We start from the raw sequence: 15,005 nt of genomic DNA on the forward strand, positions 1-15,005 counted from the left end.
AAGGAGCAGGCACCAATACACAACAAACAATGTGGTGTGAGACGTACGGACAGAACGTGCCTACAATTCTCTATTGGAATTATCTGGCTCCCTAAAAATCGGGTGGGGTGTAAGTGGATAACACCACACACAAGTCACAGTAAAAACTACAGAGGTTTGCACAGACAGACCTCTCAGGCCTCGTTCTCACATACATTCTAAGAAAATGGGTAAAAATACAGGAAAACTAAACAACGATTGGATGAGCACCACACGGATGTTATCACCATGTCACGGCCTCTCAGTCACCAGATCAGGCCAGCATCCAAGGGATATTCTGGGCCGACGCCTGAGACAGCACCAATATCAGGTATCATTTCTAGGTAGAATTGTTCCTCATCCCTCCTGCACATTTGCAGACTCCGTGCAATGAAACATAAGTGACTTCATATTGGTATTTCCATTTTCTCACTTCCTGTAGAATGTATGACCTATCGAATAATCAGAGAACACAATATAGGGTCCAGGGATGCTGACCTGTGAACTAGCCAATGGGTAACAATCATCTGAGTGCAGCCTGTCCAAAGTAACTGGAGTCAAACCAAAAGAACAGCTTTATTTATGGAAGAACCGGTGTGTGAATATAGTAATGAAGGTCCTGCTGACGAGCTGAACTTACACCAGTTTGTGCAGCATAAAATGGTGCAAATTTGCTCTGCGCTTTCCAACAAAAATCAAATGCATACGGCCAATGAAGACTTGTGTATATCTGGCACTTGTGCCTCCTTACAATTGGAGATATGGAACAATGGAAGGGAGGGGAGGGAAGGGGTGTCTGATACAGGTGGGGTACAGTAAGGGCGTACATGCGTAAGGGTGTTATCCTGGTAATCAAGATTAGCATCCAAAATTCTGGATCAATGGAATTGTGCAGTTTACAGAAATAATTAACACCCTCTCCCAACGAACTAATCACCCACCTGCCACTAGACTATCATCATTATCATTTATTTGTTTATATAGCGCCAACATATTCCGTAGCGCTTTACAATTGGGGACTATGGACCTGTTTTGACACCCCCACCCCCCCAATCCATTGAATAATCACAGCTGCTGTGCCCCCTACTCCTCTCCAGTATTCCTAACTCAACCCCTCTCCTCCGGTCACTAACTGACCTGTGTGTTACACAAGAACATACAACAGAAGCAGGTATTTAAGGGACAGAAGTAGAAAAAGATGAGGCGGCCCATGGCGGATTCAGGGACAGGAGAGGAAACTCAAGCTGTGGTTATATTCATTTTCCAGACTAAACATGTTCTTATCATTTTGCATATTATACATATACTGTAAATATATATATATATATATATTATACACGCATATACACAAACAGGGCAGTGGCTGCAATCACATATTTGGGGGTAAATGTATCAAGCTGAGAGTTTTCCAGCGGGTTTGAAAAGTAGAGATGTTGCCTATAGCAACCAATCAGATTCTAGCTGTCATTTTGTAGAAAGCACTAAATAAATGATATCTAGAATCTGATTGGTTTTTCAAACCCGCCGGAAAACTTTCAGCTTGATACATTTACCCCCTGCTCTCTTTACAGATGTAAAGGATTCAGCGCAGAGCAAATACATATAGAACGTCATTGGTCAACTAGCACTCAATATACCAGGAACATATCAAACCTTTACTGCAACATTATAAAGGATGTTCATCAAGGCCCATGCCTTCTTCCCAGGAGGAGCACTATCCACTTTACACTGCTACAGTTAAGGTTTGATATAACATGGATTACTGCTTCTATATATGATAGGTGTGTTTTTACAAAACCAGTTCTCCCACTTTTGCCAACAATTCCACCCTTGAGGCAGTGGGAGCAGCTCAGCCACGCAGAGGGGACTGGAGAACAGATGTATGTGTACATGTCCTATTTCACCAGCAGCATGATGCATTGTACACTGCTAATCACCGTCTCCATACTCCTCTATTACAGCCGAACAAGCCCATAATCAGATGGCTTCTCAAGTCACATGTCAATGCCTCAGATTGTTTCTGCTGTGACTATTCAGTAGGAGATCAGTAACATACGTCTATTACTAAGCAACACAACATAGAGGAGGTTTCTGCAGAATTCCATTTGTCTGGGAATAAGATCTTGTGTCACTGATAAAGCAAATGTTCCACTCCTTGTTTTATTTTCACTTTCACAGCCTACCGCTTCACCCTTGTGCTCAATAGGAAATGATTACTTTTCATACTTCCTATTGGCACAACTTCTAATACAGTTATAATCACACTATCCTTGCCAATTGTGCACGTTAGTATTAAACACAAAATAAAGAGCCACAATGTTTGCCCAGATTAAAAGTACTACAGTTGAATGGCCCTAAGTCATGGCACAATTTCTACATAAATTCAGACATCCTTATGACTAGTGACCAGATTACATTAATAGCAATAAAGATGTACGGAATCCGTCATTTTTGATACTGGATGCAAAAGTTATTTATGACACCAATCCATCCACACTCTGAGGTTTTGGGAATATTCAATTGATTACAAGACAAATGGCTTAAGTGGGGGGTGGGGATCATGAGCCTGCAAATAGTATATCAGAGGTTGAAAGTTTCAACATACCACATGAACAAGCGATTCAGCTTCACGTGGTAATTATATAGTATATGTGGAAGTTGACAAGGACAAGTTGGACAGATCAGCTTTACTTAGAGAAAAAAAAAACACACAAACACATATATATGCTACCAGTAATAATAATTTCACAATTTGAAGGAGGCAAAACTACCAAGAGGTGATTCAAAATAGAGAGCCAAGTAATACTGCAAACTATACCAATATTACAGTTCTTTACATTAAGAAACTCCTCTTGTAGTCACAAAGCCATTCACGTATTGCTAAATACAAGGATCTTCGCATATTTCCAGCTGTCTATAGCATTTGTGCTGTAAGTGTACCCCCCCAGCCTTGCTATAAGTTGCAGAACCCAGCACATACGCATCAAGGAGTATAAGAAAAAGTGTACTACCTTACAGATGGTATCAGTCAGAGCGTGTCCGAATATAAGAATATAACAATCTATGTCAGTGCAACTGGCAAGATTTGATTTTATATAACAACATTCTTCAAATAGCAGTCAAAATATAATATAAAAGCAAGAACTTGTCCTCCATGGATTCTTCCTACTTGCACTACAAACTACATCATATTTGTACCATGCATTGCTCGTTCATATTTATCTGCTTTTCGCTTTCACCTTTAACCCATTAATGAAAAACATTAAAAAAAATAGATTAAATATTAGTCAGTGGTGCCTGTCCCACCGCTGTATCCTAGAATCGTAGCAGAATGCAGCACAAATGATTTCTTATACGTTAACGCACACTAGCAGTAACATGAGTTACATTGGTAAAGCGCATAGAAAATGCGTCACTAAATCGCATCTAAAGCGCACAGTAGATTTAATGCGAATTCTACCCATTATATCAGTGCATGGTAGTAAATCTGTCTGATCTAATGGCTACACCTGGCACTAGGCACACACTGACCCCAGATAGCAGGGTGTGGGCATATTCTGATTACATATATTGGTATAATACTGTACAGGTATAAGTCACAAGCAGCATAGAGATGTCACCATGTAAGAAGACATATGCACCCCACTAGGCACCCCATCACCTTCCTTTCTGTTCTCACCTTATCCCATGCTTATATGACCCCCTGAGTGCACCTAGCTCTCATTATCCTGCTGGGTACGTAATTAGCCGGGTAAAGTCCGGTGTCAGAGCTCACCTGTGATGGATGGGGATGGAGAAGGACGCTGGACCCCTCATTAGCCGGGTGATGTCCGGTGTCAGAGCTCACCTGTGATGGATGGGTAGGAGGCAGGACCCCTCATTAGCCGGGTAATATCCGGTGTCAGAGCTCACCTGTGAAGGATAGGGCAGGATCCCTCTCCGCAGGCTGTGTCCGGGCTCCGGAGCTCTGTCCCTGGATGTCTCCGCCTCATGCTCGCCTCCTCCCCGGGCACACACAGAGGAGGGTCAGCACACCGAGTACTTCCCCTGGGCGCGGCCCATTCCCGTGACACTCCCACACAGGCAGCCCGCGGGCACCGAGCCAATCTACCGGGTCCCCGGCCTACATACAGCGGGTGTGAGTCACCCGAGAATGAGAGCGTTACCTAGCAACGTGCTGCGGCCCTCACATTGCTCCCCACTATACACTGCTCCCCCTCATCATTACCCCAATATACACTGCTCCCCCTCATCATTACCCCAATATACACTGCTCCCCCTCATCATTACCCCAATATACACTGCTCCCCCTCATCATTACCCCAATATACACTGCTCCCCCTCATCATTACCCCAATATACACTGCTCCCCTCATCACCACCCCAATATACACTGCTCCCCCTCATCACCACCCCACTATACACTGCTCCCCCTCATCACCACCCCAATATACACTGCTCCCCCTCATTACCACCCCAATATACACTGCTCCCCCTCATCATTACCCCAATATACACTGCTCCCCCTCATCACCACCCCAATATACACTGCTCCCCCTCATCACCACCCCAATATACACTGCTCCCCCTCATCACCACCCCAATATACACTGCTCCCCCTCATCACCACCCCACTATACACTGCTCCCCCTCATCACCACCCCAATATACACTGCTCCACCTCATTACCACCCCAATATACACTGCTCCCCCTCATCACCACCCCAATATACACTGCACCCCTCATTACCACCCCAATATACACTGCTCCCCTCATTACCACCCCAATATACACTGCTCCCCCTCATCACCCCAATATACACTGCTCCCCCTAATCACACCCCAATATACACTGCTCCTCTCATCACCACCCCAATATACACTGCTCCCCTCACCACCCCAATATACACTGCTCCCCCTCATCATTACCCCAATATACACTGCTCCCCTCATCACCACCCCAATATACACTGCTCCCCCTCATCATTACCCCAATATACACTGCTCCCCCTCATCATTACCCCAATATACACTGCTCCCCTCATCACCACCCCAATATACACTGCTCCCCCTCATCATTACCCCAATATACACTGCTCCCCCTCATCATTACCCCAATATACACTGCTCCCCTCATCACCACCCCAATATACACTGCTCCCCCTCATCATTACCCCAATATACACTGCTCCCCTCATCACCACCCCAATATACACTGCTCCCCCTCATCACCACCCCAATATACACTGCTCCCCCTCATCATTACCCCAATATACACTGCTCCCCTCATCACCACCCCAATATACACTGCTCCCCTCATTACCACCCCAATATACACTGCTCCCCCTCATCATTACCCCAATATACACTGCTCCCCTCATCACCACCCCAATATACACTGCTCCCCCTCATCATTACCCCAATATACACTGCTCCCCTCATCACCACCCCAATATACACTGCTCCCCCTCATCACCACCCCAATATACACTGCTCCCCCTCATCATTACCCCAATATACACTGCTCCCCTCATCACCACCCCAATATACACTGCTCCCCTCATTACCACCCCAATATACACTGCTCCCCCTCATCATTACCCCAATATACACTGCTCCCCCTAATCACACCCCAATATACACTGCTCACCTCATCACCACCCCAATATACACTGCTCCCCTCATCACCACCCCAATATACACTGCACCCCTCATTACCACCCCAATATACACTGCTCCCCTCATTACCACCCCAATATACACTGCTCCCCCTAATCACACCCCAATATACACTGCTCCCATCACCACCCCAATATACACTGCTCCTCTCATCACCACCCCAATATACACTACACCTCTCCTCACCACCCCACTATACACTGCTCCTCTCATCCCCCAATATACACTGCTCCCCTCATCACTACCAATATACACTGCTCACCTCATCACCACCCCAATATACACTGCTCCCCTCATCACCACCCCAATATACACTGCTCCCCCTCATCACCACCCCAATATACACTGCTCCCCCTCATCACCACCCCACTATACACTGCTCCCCCTCATCACCACCCCACTATACACTGCTCCCCCTCATCACCCCAATATACACTGCTCCCCTCATCACCCCAATATACACTGCTCCCCTCATCACCCCAATATACACTGCTCCCCTCATCACCCCAATATACACTGCTCCCCCTCATCACCACCCCAATATACACTGCTCCCCCTCATCACCACCCCACTATACACTGCTCCCCCTCATCACCACCCCAATATACACTGCTCCACCTCATTACCACCCCAATATACACTGCTCCCCCTCATCACCACCCCAATATACACTGCTCCCCCTCATCACCACCCCAATATACACTGCTCCCCTCATTACCACCCCAATATACACTGCTCCCCCTCATCACACCACAATATACACTGCTCCCCCTCATCACCACCCCAATATACACTGCACCTCTCATCACCACCCCAATATACACTGTCCATCTCATCATCACCCCAATATACACTGTCCACCTCATTATCCCCCAATATACACTGCCCCCCTCATTATCCCCTAATATCATCATCATCACCACTTATTTATATAGCGCCACTAATTCCACAGCGCTGTACAGAGAACTCACTCACATCAGTCCCTGCCCCATTGGGGCTTACAGTCTAAATTCCCTAACATACACACATACAGACACTGTTTCCCCTATCAACACCCCAATATACACTGCTCTCCTTATCACCCCACTGTCTCCACAATATAAACTTCCCAGTAATATCACACACACTGCGCCCTGCTCTCCCATATAATATCCCACATATTGCACCCTGCTTTCCCAAATAATATCACACACACACACTGCTCTCCCCAGTAATATCACACACACACACTGCACCCTGCTCTCTCTAGTCATATCACACACACTGCACCCTGCTCTCTCTAGTAATATCACACACACTGCACCCTGCTCTCTCAGTAACATGACACACACTGCACCCTTCTCTCTCAGTAACATGACACACTGCACCCTGCTCTCTCAGTAATATCACACACACTGCACCCTGTTCTCTCAGTAATGTCACACACACTGCACCCTGCTCTCTCAGTAATGTCACACACACTGCACCCTGCTCTCTCAGTAATATCACACACACTGCACCCTGTTCTCTCAGTAATGTCACACACACTGCACCCTGCTCTCTCAGTAATGTCACACACACTGCACCCTGCTCTCTCAGTAATATCACACACACACACTGCACCCTGCTCTCTCAGTAATATCACACACACTGCACCCTGCTCTCTCAGTAATATCACACACACACACTGCACCCTGCTCTCTCAGTAATATCACACACACTGCACCCTGCTCTCTCAGTAATATCACACACACTGCACCCTGCTCTCTCAGTAATATCACACACTGCACCCTGCTCTCTCAGTAATATCACACACTGCACCCTGCTCTCTCAGTAATATCACACACTGCACCTTGCTCTCTCAGTAATATCACACACTGCACCCTGCTCTCTCAGTAATATCACACACTGCACCCTGCTCTCTCAGTAATATCACACACTGCACCCTGCTCTCTCAGTAATATCACACACTGCACCCTGCTCTCTCAGTAATATCACACACTGCACCCTGCTCTCTCAGTAATATCACACACTGCACCTTGCTCTCTCAGTAATATCACACACTGCACGCTGCTCTCCTCAGTAATATCACAAAGAGGTTATGTGTGAGGCAAGCTACAATTAAAGAAGCAGGAATTATGGGTAAATTCTTAGTACTAGGATCTTGTCTACAAAGGAAACTTTGGTATAAGGCATCAGCTTTGAAATTTTTTTGAGCCAGGTCTGAAAGTAATAAAAAAAATTATGCCGAGTGAAGAACAATGCCCAAAGTGCCTGTCTGGAATGTAACCTTTTGGATAACTCAATATATAACCGATTTTTATGGTCAGTAAAAACTGTGACTGTCGTTCCAGCCAATGTCTCCAGTCCTCAAGGGCCCATTTAATAGCAAGAAGTTCTTGATTACCAACATCATAATTGGATTCCGCTGAAGAAAACTTGTGGAAAGGAAGGCACAAAGATGTAATCTCTTATCCTTTGGATCCATTTGAGAGAGGATTGTTCCAGCACCGACTTCGGAAGCATCTACCTTGATGATGAAAGATCATTCTGGATTAGGGTGGCAAAACACTGAAGCAAAGATAAACGCTCTTGAAAGCAGCAAGAGCTTCCAGGGCTTGAGGTGACTAAACTGTTGTGTCAGCCCACTTTTTTTTCAGGGCAATGATGGGTGCGATCAAGACAGAGAAGGAACGAATACATTTTCTATAGTAATTGGCAAAACCTAGGAACCTTTCAATGCTTTAAGGTTGGTGGGTTGAATCTAATCTTGGCCTGGAGTTTACTGGGATCCATAGAAAATCCTTCAGAGAAGATAATGTATCCAAGGAAGGCAATCTCACCTCTTTGTCTGTTTTACCCAGTTTGTTTGTTTATTAGTTTACTATGTTTGTCCCCAATTGTAAAGCGCTACGGAATATGTTGGCACTATATAAATAAATGATGATGATGATGATGAATCTTGGCAACTTCAAACTAGCATTTTTCCAATTTGGCAACACAACTGATGCTCCCGAAATTTCAGAAGGACCTTCTTTATTTGAAGCGATTTAATTCAAGAGATGGAGAATAAATTAGTATATTGTGCGGATACAAAAAAACGAATTTGCCCAGGAAATCTCAAAACACATCTTTGCTTAATTCTTGGAAGACTGCTGGATCATTGCAAAGACCAAAGGGCATAACAAGATATTCATAGTGTCCAGATTGAGTATTGAATGCGGTTTTTCACTCATCTCCAGGTCTTAAACTCAGCATAGTAAAAGATAGGGTCCGGATAGCAATGAAATAGAGAGACTGGGAGTATAGTATACTTTTACGGTATACAGGAGACAAAGCGGTAAAGATGCAAATGGCGTCGAGCACTAACTGTAGACAAGCAGAGAGTCGGGATGAGCAGCGAGTAGGGATTGTCCAGAAACAAGGCAAGGGTCAAGACAGGCAGCAAACAGAGAGTGTCCAGGAACAGACACAAGTTCAGACAACAGGTAATCAATATATATCTTCAGCAAACAGCAGGGTTCAGAAGGCGCAGACATAAACGTTATAACCGGCAGGGAGGCTAAGCTAATGAGGGCAAACGAGAATGCTCTGCTGGGAACGGCATCCCGACACCCTGAACAGCAATTGGGGATTTCTGTCACGACGAGACTGCAATCCCTGATCTGAACGTGCTGGCTGCCTTACAGCCAGCTGTGAGGATGGGGCAGTCTGCTTGGTAACACGGGACAAGAAATGGTGTGAGCACAGTGGCTCATAACAGGTGCATTTTATTTTCATTTGTCTAAATAATATATATATATATATATATATATATATATATATATATATATATATATATATATAAATAATATCTTGTGAAAAGCGTGCTGGCTCCTCACACAGGTTTCAGCTGAAGCACTTCAATAAACATAATTCAATAGCCCTAAACACTGGTTATAACAGTTAGGTCCCTAACTAGTCACTGGGCACTTTTTGGCACCAGTCTTTCACATACAGTTCAAACCCAGATTTTTAAGCTTCCTTTCAGGCCTTGCTCTGGGTGACTGCTTCATTGATTAGACCAGGTGCTCGTGTGTGTGTGTGTGTGTGTGTGTGTGTGTGTTTAACCCTCTCTGCACCTTTAGGCTGTGGTTACCACCACTCTTTTCTCTATTGGACGGTGGCAAAGTGTCCCAATCGCCACTATATATATATATATATATATATATATATATATATATATATATATATATATATATATATATATATATATATATATATATATATTATATAATTTTTTCCCTACAGCCTCTGGTGCATAAACTCCTATTTTATCAAAGACTCAACTAACCTAATTTAACTTTTTGATAGTATATAATGGGATTCTTGTTACATGTGACATTAAATCTTTGTACTCTTTTTACAGATCCTGGTTCTAGAAGGAACACACCAGTTTACCTGATGCATAGACAGAATACTTTATAATATGTATGTAAAATACATCTGTTTTTTTTACGTAAAATACTGCTCAGATAAGATAAGCCTTATTCATGGTTTGAATTAACAATGGGAATGAATGGACATTGGGACTCTCATTGTTATATGCAGCAATCGTGTATATTTTACATTTAAGGAATAAGACAATACCTGATCTCCGCTAGAGTCCTTTTGTGACATGGGAATTGCCTTATGTCCCTAGTATACACTGCTTAATTTTAATACTGATCTGCAAAACTATGTATGTATCTATGCACACTTGCATGAATTAAGGCCTGGGAGTAGACTCCGACCTGGGATCAGGTACTGCAGATAAACAATTATGCATCAAATATGTACATAACATTATCTAAATTCAGATTTATTTAAACAAATAAAAAAAAATATTAAAAAGATTTGCTGTGAATCCCTGTGTGTGAGGAAGCTGGGTCATCATGCTGAAATATCAGCATAGTCATCTTATATAACTATCCCATTGCCCCCAGCCACCATCAACCTTTTCTGCCTCCCTCCTGCTGATACTTTCCGACTAGACAAACAGAATATGGTGCAGACAGAAAGAGACGTCATTATATATATATATATATATAGACACATATGGTATTGCTCTATTCATGCATCCGTCACCATGCTCAGACAGTAAGCATTTCTCTCCTGCTGCCGTCTATGGCATCTAACGGATTGCTGGCTCTACGGCTCATTTACAAATCTGCAGAATTGTAGACTCATAATGGTTATTTAAGTGCACAACTGCAGCTACTTCATGGTACCCAGTAGAAGTGTTGTACAGTAGACCATGTATGAATCACACAGACAAGTATGTATCACACTGATTTGAACTCTCTCAGTTGCTTATAATGCTGTATGAACTGGTCACCCAGTTTGTTTATATAAAAGCACAGATATCAAGTACATTGAACAGACTGCTGGATGGTGCACAAACATACCTCCCAACTGTCCCAATTTAGGACTCACTTTAGGGCTATCATCATCATTTATTTATATAGTGCTTCCAATTCCCCGGCAATATACAGAGAATATTTCATCAATATTACATCAGTCCCTGCCCCATCGGAGCTTACAATCTAAATTCCCTAACACAGAAAGACTACAGATCATTTTGTCAGCAATTAACCTACCAGTATGTCTTGAAGTGTGTTAGGTAACTTGAGCACCCAGAGGAAACCCACACAAATAAGGGGAGAATATACAAACTCCACCCACATAAGGCCATGGTCGGGAATCAAACTCATGACCCTAGCACTAATGCTAACCATTGAGCCACTGTGCTGCTTCGTATGAGGCACATAGGGGAGAATTCAATTGGCCGCGTTACTTTAAAAAGTAAAGCGGCCTGCGCACTATTACCAATATATTACGGTAATAGTGCACGTAAATACCTTTATTACGGTAGTTTTAACGCCGGCTTTTTATTACCGTAATAATGGTAATACGTTTAACATGGCAGTATTTCAGGGGGAATTGAATTCCCCCCATAAGCCTACAAAGAATAAAAAATGCTGTTCTACATTCATCTGGGAGAGTCTCTGGGCCGGATTCATCAAGGCATGCAGACTGAGCGCAACCTGCGTATAGTTTAAAACACACATACTTCAGCTTTGTGCACTCCCGAATTCATCAAGGTACGGATCTCAAGATCTCTACTACACAAGACACTGCACGATACGTCTAAAGCCTATGTGGACTATAAATTTGCAAAAGAACGCTCAGAAGATATAAATATATAAAATTAATGCTACCTATTAATAATAATAAAAGCATTAATCACCACACAGTACAAATGAAAAATAATGTATTAGTTTCCCATGAAATACATTTATTAGGATGCTCTTAATGTCTACTGAACATAAAATACATTTTTACAGTTCCTGAATACAAACACATGTTATAGCATACAAGACTGTCAGCACTAGTGATTAAAACTCAGACTAGCCCTGTAGCTGGAGCAAGAGATACAGCAGAAAAACACGTACCTTAGAGATGTCAGAGCTTGGTTCGAACGTAGCCTCGTGCACTTGCGTTTGGGACGCTCTTACTGTACATTGACTATGACAAAACGCCCCTTTCCACCCCGTTCAATCCCCAAAATCGTAGGCTATAATAAGTGTCCTTTGCATTCGAAGACGGAGCAGACAGGGCTGCATTTACTGGCGTATGTCCCAATTATAGGCATGCAGAGAGTGATTTTGCGTACAATACACTCAAAATCGGCAGATACGTGCCTTGATTAATCGGGCTCAATGTATCCCCAGCAATTACCATATTAATTAGAGAGTTTACCATGATAATCATTGACACAAGCCCCTCCCCTTATGCACCACGCTATCACTCTACACCATAAGAAGTGCTGATGCATCAGAACAGGGGGCTGCTATGACCATATTAAGTACACTACATATCTGCTCCTCTCCCTGGAGAGCCGGGTGAAAGGAGGGAACATTTTTTTGTGGTACAGGCTTTGTGAACCTGTCATAAAGTTGAAAAGTCCTCGTCAAAAGACAACTAAACCTAAATAATTAGCTTATTTATCTAAAATGGCTGCTAAAAACATTCACAAATGTATATAAAAGTAAAAATTCCCTGCGACGGGATCACTGTCCTATTTGACCACAAATGTCGGTGGCCAAGTCAGACACGATGTAGCTATTCATCACGAAGGCAAAACAACTGGATTACTTGCTTAATCAATGGGAACAGTTACTAGGGTCATAAGACAACTGCAGACACAGTCTGACAGTGGTAATCCCCCTCTGACTACAATCTCTGACTTATATCATAATGATACAATCAATACCAATTGGGCTATTATGGGACCTGTTTAAGGTGGACTATGCTGGTATCGGGCCAATTGCCGATATTGTAGCGTGTGCTCAGTTATACTGATTGCATCCTCTTATATAGTTCAGCCTCCCATCTGTGGATGGAGATTGGGTGCCTGGTCCTCATGCATCACCATTGTGCTTTCCAGACCAATAAGAAAGTGGGTATTGAACCATAATGAACTGTTTGGTGTTTACGGTGTACAAATACACACACTGCCTGGTGAGCTGCGTTGAAATGACCAAACAGAATGTGATGCATCATAAACTTGACAATCAGATGAGAAGCACATCCTTCCTGCCGGACACAGCAAAATAAGACTGTCAGGAAACACGTGCGGATAGAGAGATGCTTTATCAGGGTGTTTGTTACAGAAGAGTATGATGGCATCTGTGGAAATAAAGTACATTTGGGGCTAGATTTACTAAACTGCGGATTTGAAAAAGTAGAGACGATGCCTATAGCAACCAATCAGATTCTAGCTGTCATTTTGTAGTATGTGCTAAATAAATGATAACTTGAATTTGATTGGTTGCTATAGTCAACATCTCCACTTTTTCAAACCCGCAGTTTAGTAAATATACCCCTTGGTGTTTTCCACCTGAAGATGAAATCATCCCAACTGTTAATGGTTTATTACATAAAAAAGTTCCCAAAGGATGGTAGTTTGGCATTGCAGGTCCCTCAGAACAACGTTTACTGATAAGGACAGTTCTAAAGGGCAGCCTTAATATAAACTGAGCACAACATATGACGTAACAATAAAAAAATATATATTTTGTTTCTCAACTCCAGTCCTCAGGACCCACTAACAGTGCAGTATCCAGGTGACCAGTGATATAATTACACCACCTGTGGATCTGTTACATTGTATCAGTCAGTAATGACTACACCTGTGCTCCAGCAAGGAGATATGGAAAATACGTACTGTTAGGGGGTCATGAGGACTGGAGTTGAGAAACACTGCTTTAAATAAAGCTGGTTAAAGAAGTGACTTTCACATGTAACATTCAACAAATGCAGCTGAATAAGGCAAAATTAGTTCAGAAAATTAGCACCAAAAATACACAAAAATGATGAATATTCTACACAGAAATGGATATGTGACAAGTGAACCAAAGGAATGTTCAATAAGAACCTGTCTCATAACTGCAAGACCTAGAACCTCCAATACTTTCTGCTGCTGGAAAAGATCTGGAACACACGAGATAGAGCTAATGTCTGGTATACTGAGGAACTCCTCACCCTCTCTTTTTTATAAAACATGAGGAATATGGACACAGTTTATATTCAGGCACTTTAATATTGTTACAAGACTCAAAAATTGTTCAGTGTTTCAACTTGACCTTGTTACTGTATATCTCTGCTTCTCTATACCTGCTGTCTGTTAGTTATACTGTTGTCTGGATGCCAAAAATGATACCCGTCACCTACAATCAGCAATGCATTGTATCTGAATACTCAGCATAAAACTAAACGTTACATGTACTGTTTGCAACAACTGTGCAGTTCCTTCAATATGCACCTGATTACATGGCAGCAGGAATTCAGACATCTGCCAGGCATGTATACATAATTATGCGTATTAATGAATATATAGGGGCTATGTACTGGCAGGAGCATGCTCAGTGTGCTCCTGGGAAACATCTTGTGACATAAACTGACAACTTTCAGCACATTGGCTCGGAATGATCACTTGTACTTGTGAACACCAGCCTGGCTCCCACTCCCCGGCACAGCTAAGGGGTGTGTTTATAATGCATGGCCTAGGTTTTAGTTTTGAGTGAGTCTGTGATCGATGTGCAGGAATGAATGAAGGTTAAGAGTTATGAAGCAGTTGTTTGTATGTGGCAGAAGTATCATATTATAGTACGGCACACAGGATCTGTGCCCCGTGCCTCACTAGGAGTCCCCATAGCCACCCAATACAACCTCTCTGAGATGATTATACACTAGGGACTGTGGGAATGCTTAGAAAGCACATGATACACAATACATCAAACAAGGCT

General features: G+C 43.0%; 1 protein-coding gene across 4 annotated transcripts in view; it reads right to left on the minus strand.

The window, feature by feature from the left end:
• The window catches only part of ARHGAP32 (Rho GTPase activating protein 32), a 389,933-nt gene that overhangs the window by 138,596 nt on the left and 236,332 nt on the right, over positions 1-15,005 (minus strand). For 2 of the 4 annotated variants that reach the window (XM_075190519.1, XM_075190516.1), the window contains exon 1: positions 3,794-4,020. The exons of 1 other annotated variant lie outside the window; for it this stretch is intronic. The gene's annotated coding sequence lies outside the window, so the exon portion shown is untranslated. Of the gene's footprint in view, positions 1-3,793; positions 4,021-15,005 lie in introns of those variants that run through there. One more of the 4 variants, XM_075190518.1, reaches the window with a different exon arrangement.

The sequence above is a fragment of the Mixophyes fleayi genome, chromosome 11 (genome assembly GCF_038048845.1).
Source record: "Mixophyes fleayi isolate aMixFle1 chromosome 11, aMixFle1.hap1, whole genome shotgun sequence".
In the NCBI taxonomy this organism is placed as follows: Eukaryota; Metazoa; Chordata; class Amphibia; order Anura; family Limnodynastidae; genus Mixophyes; species Mixophyes fleayi.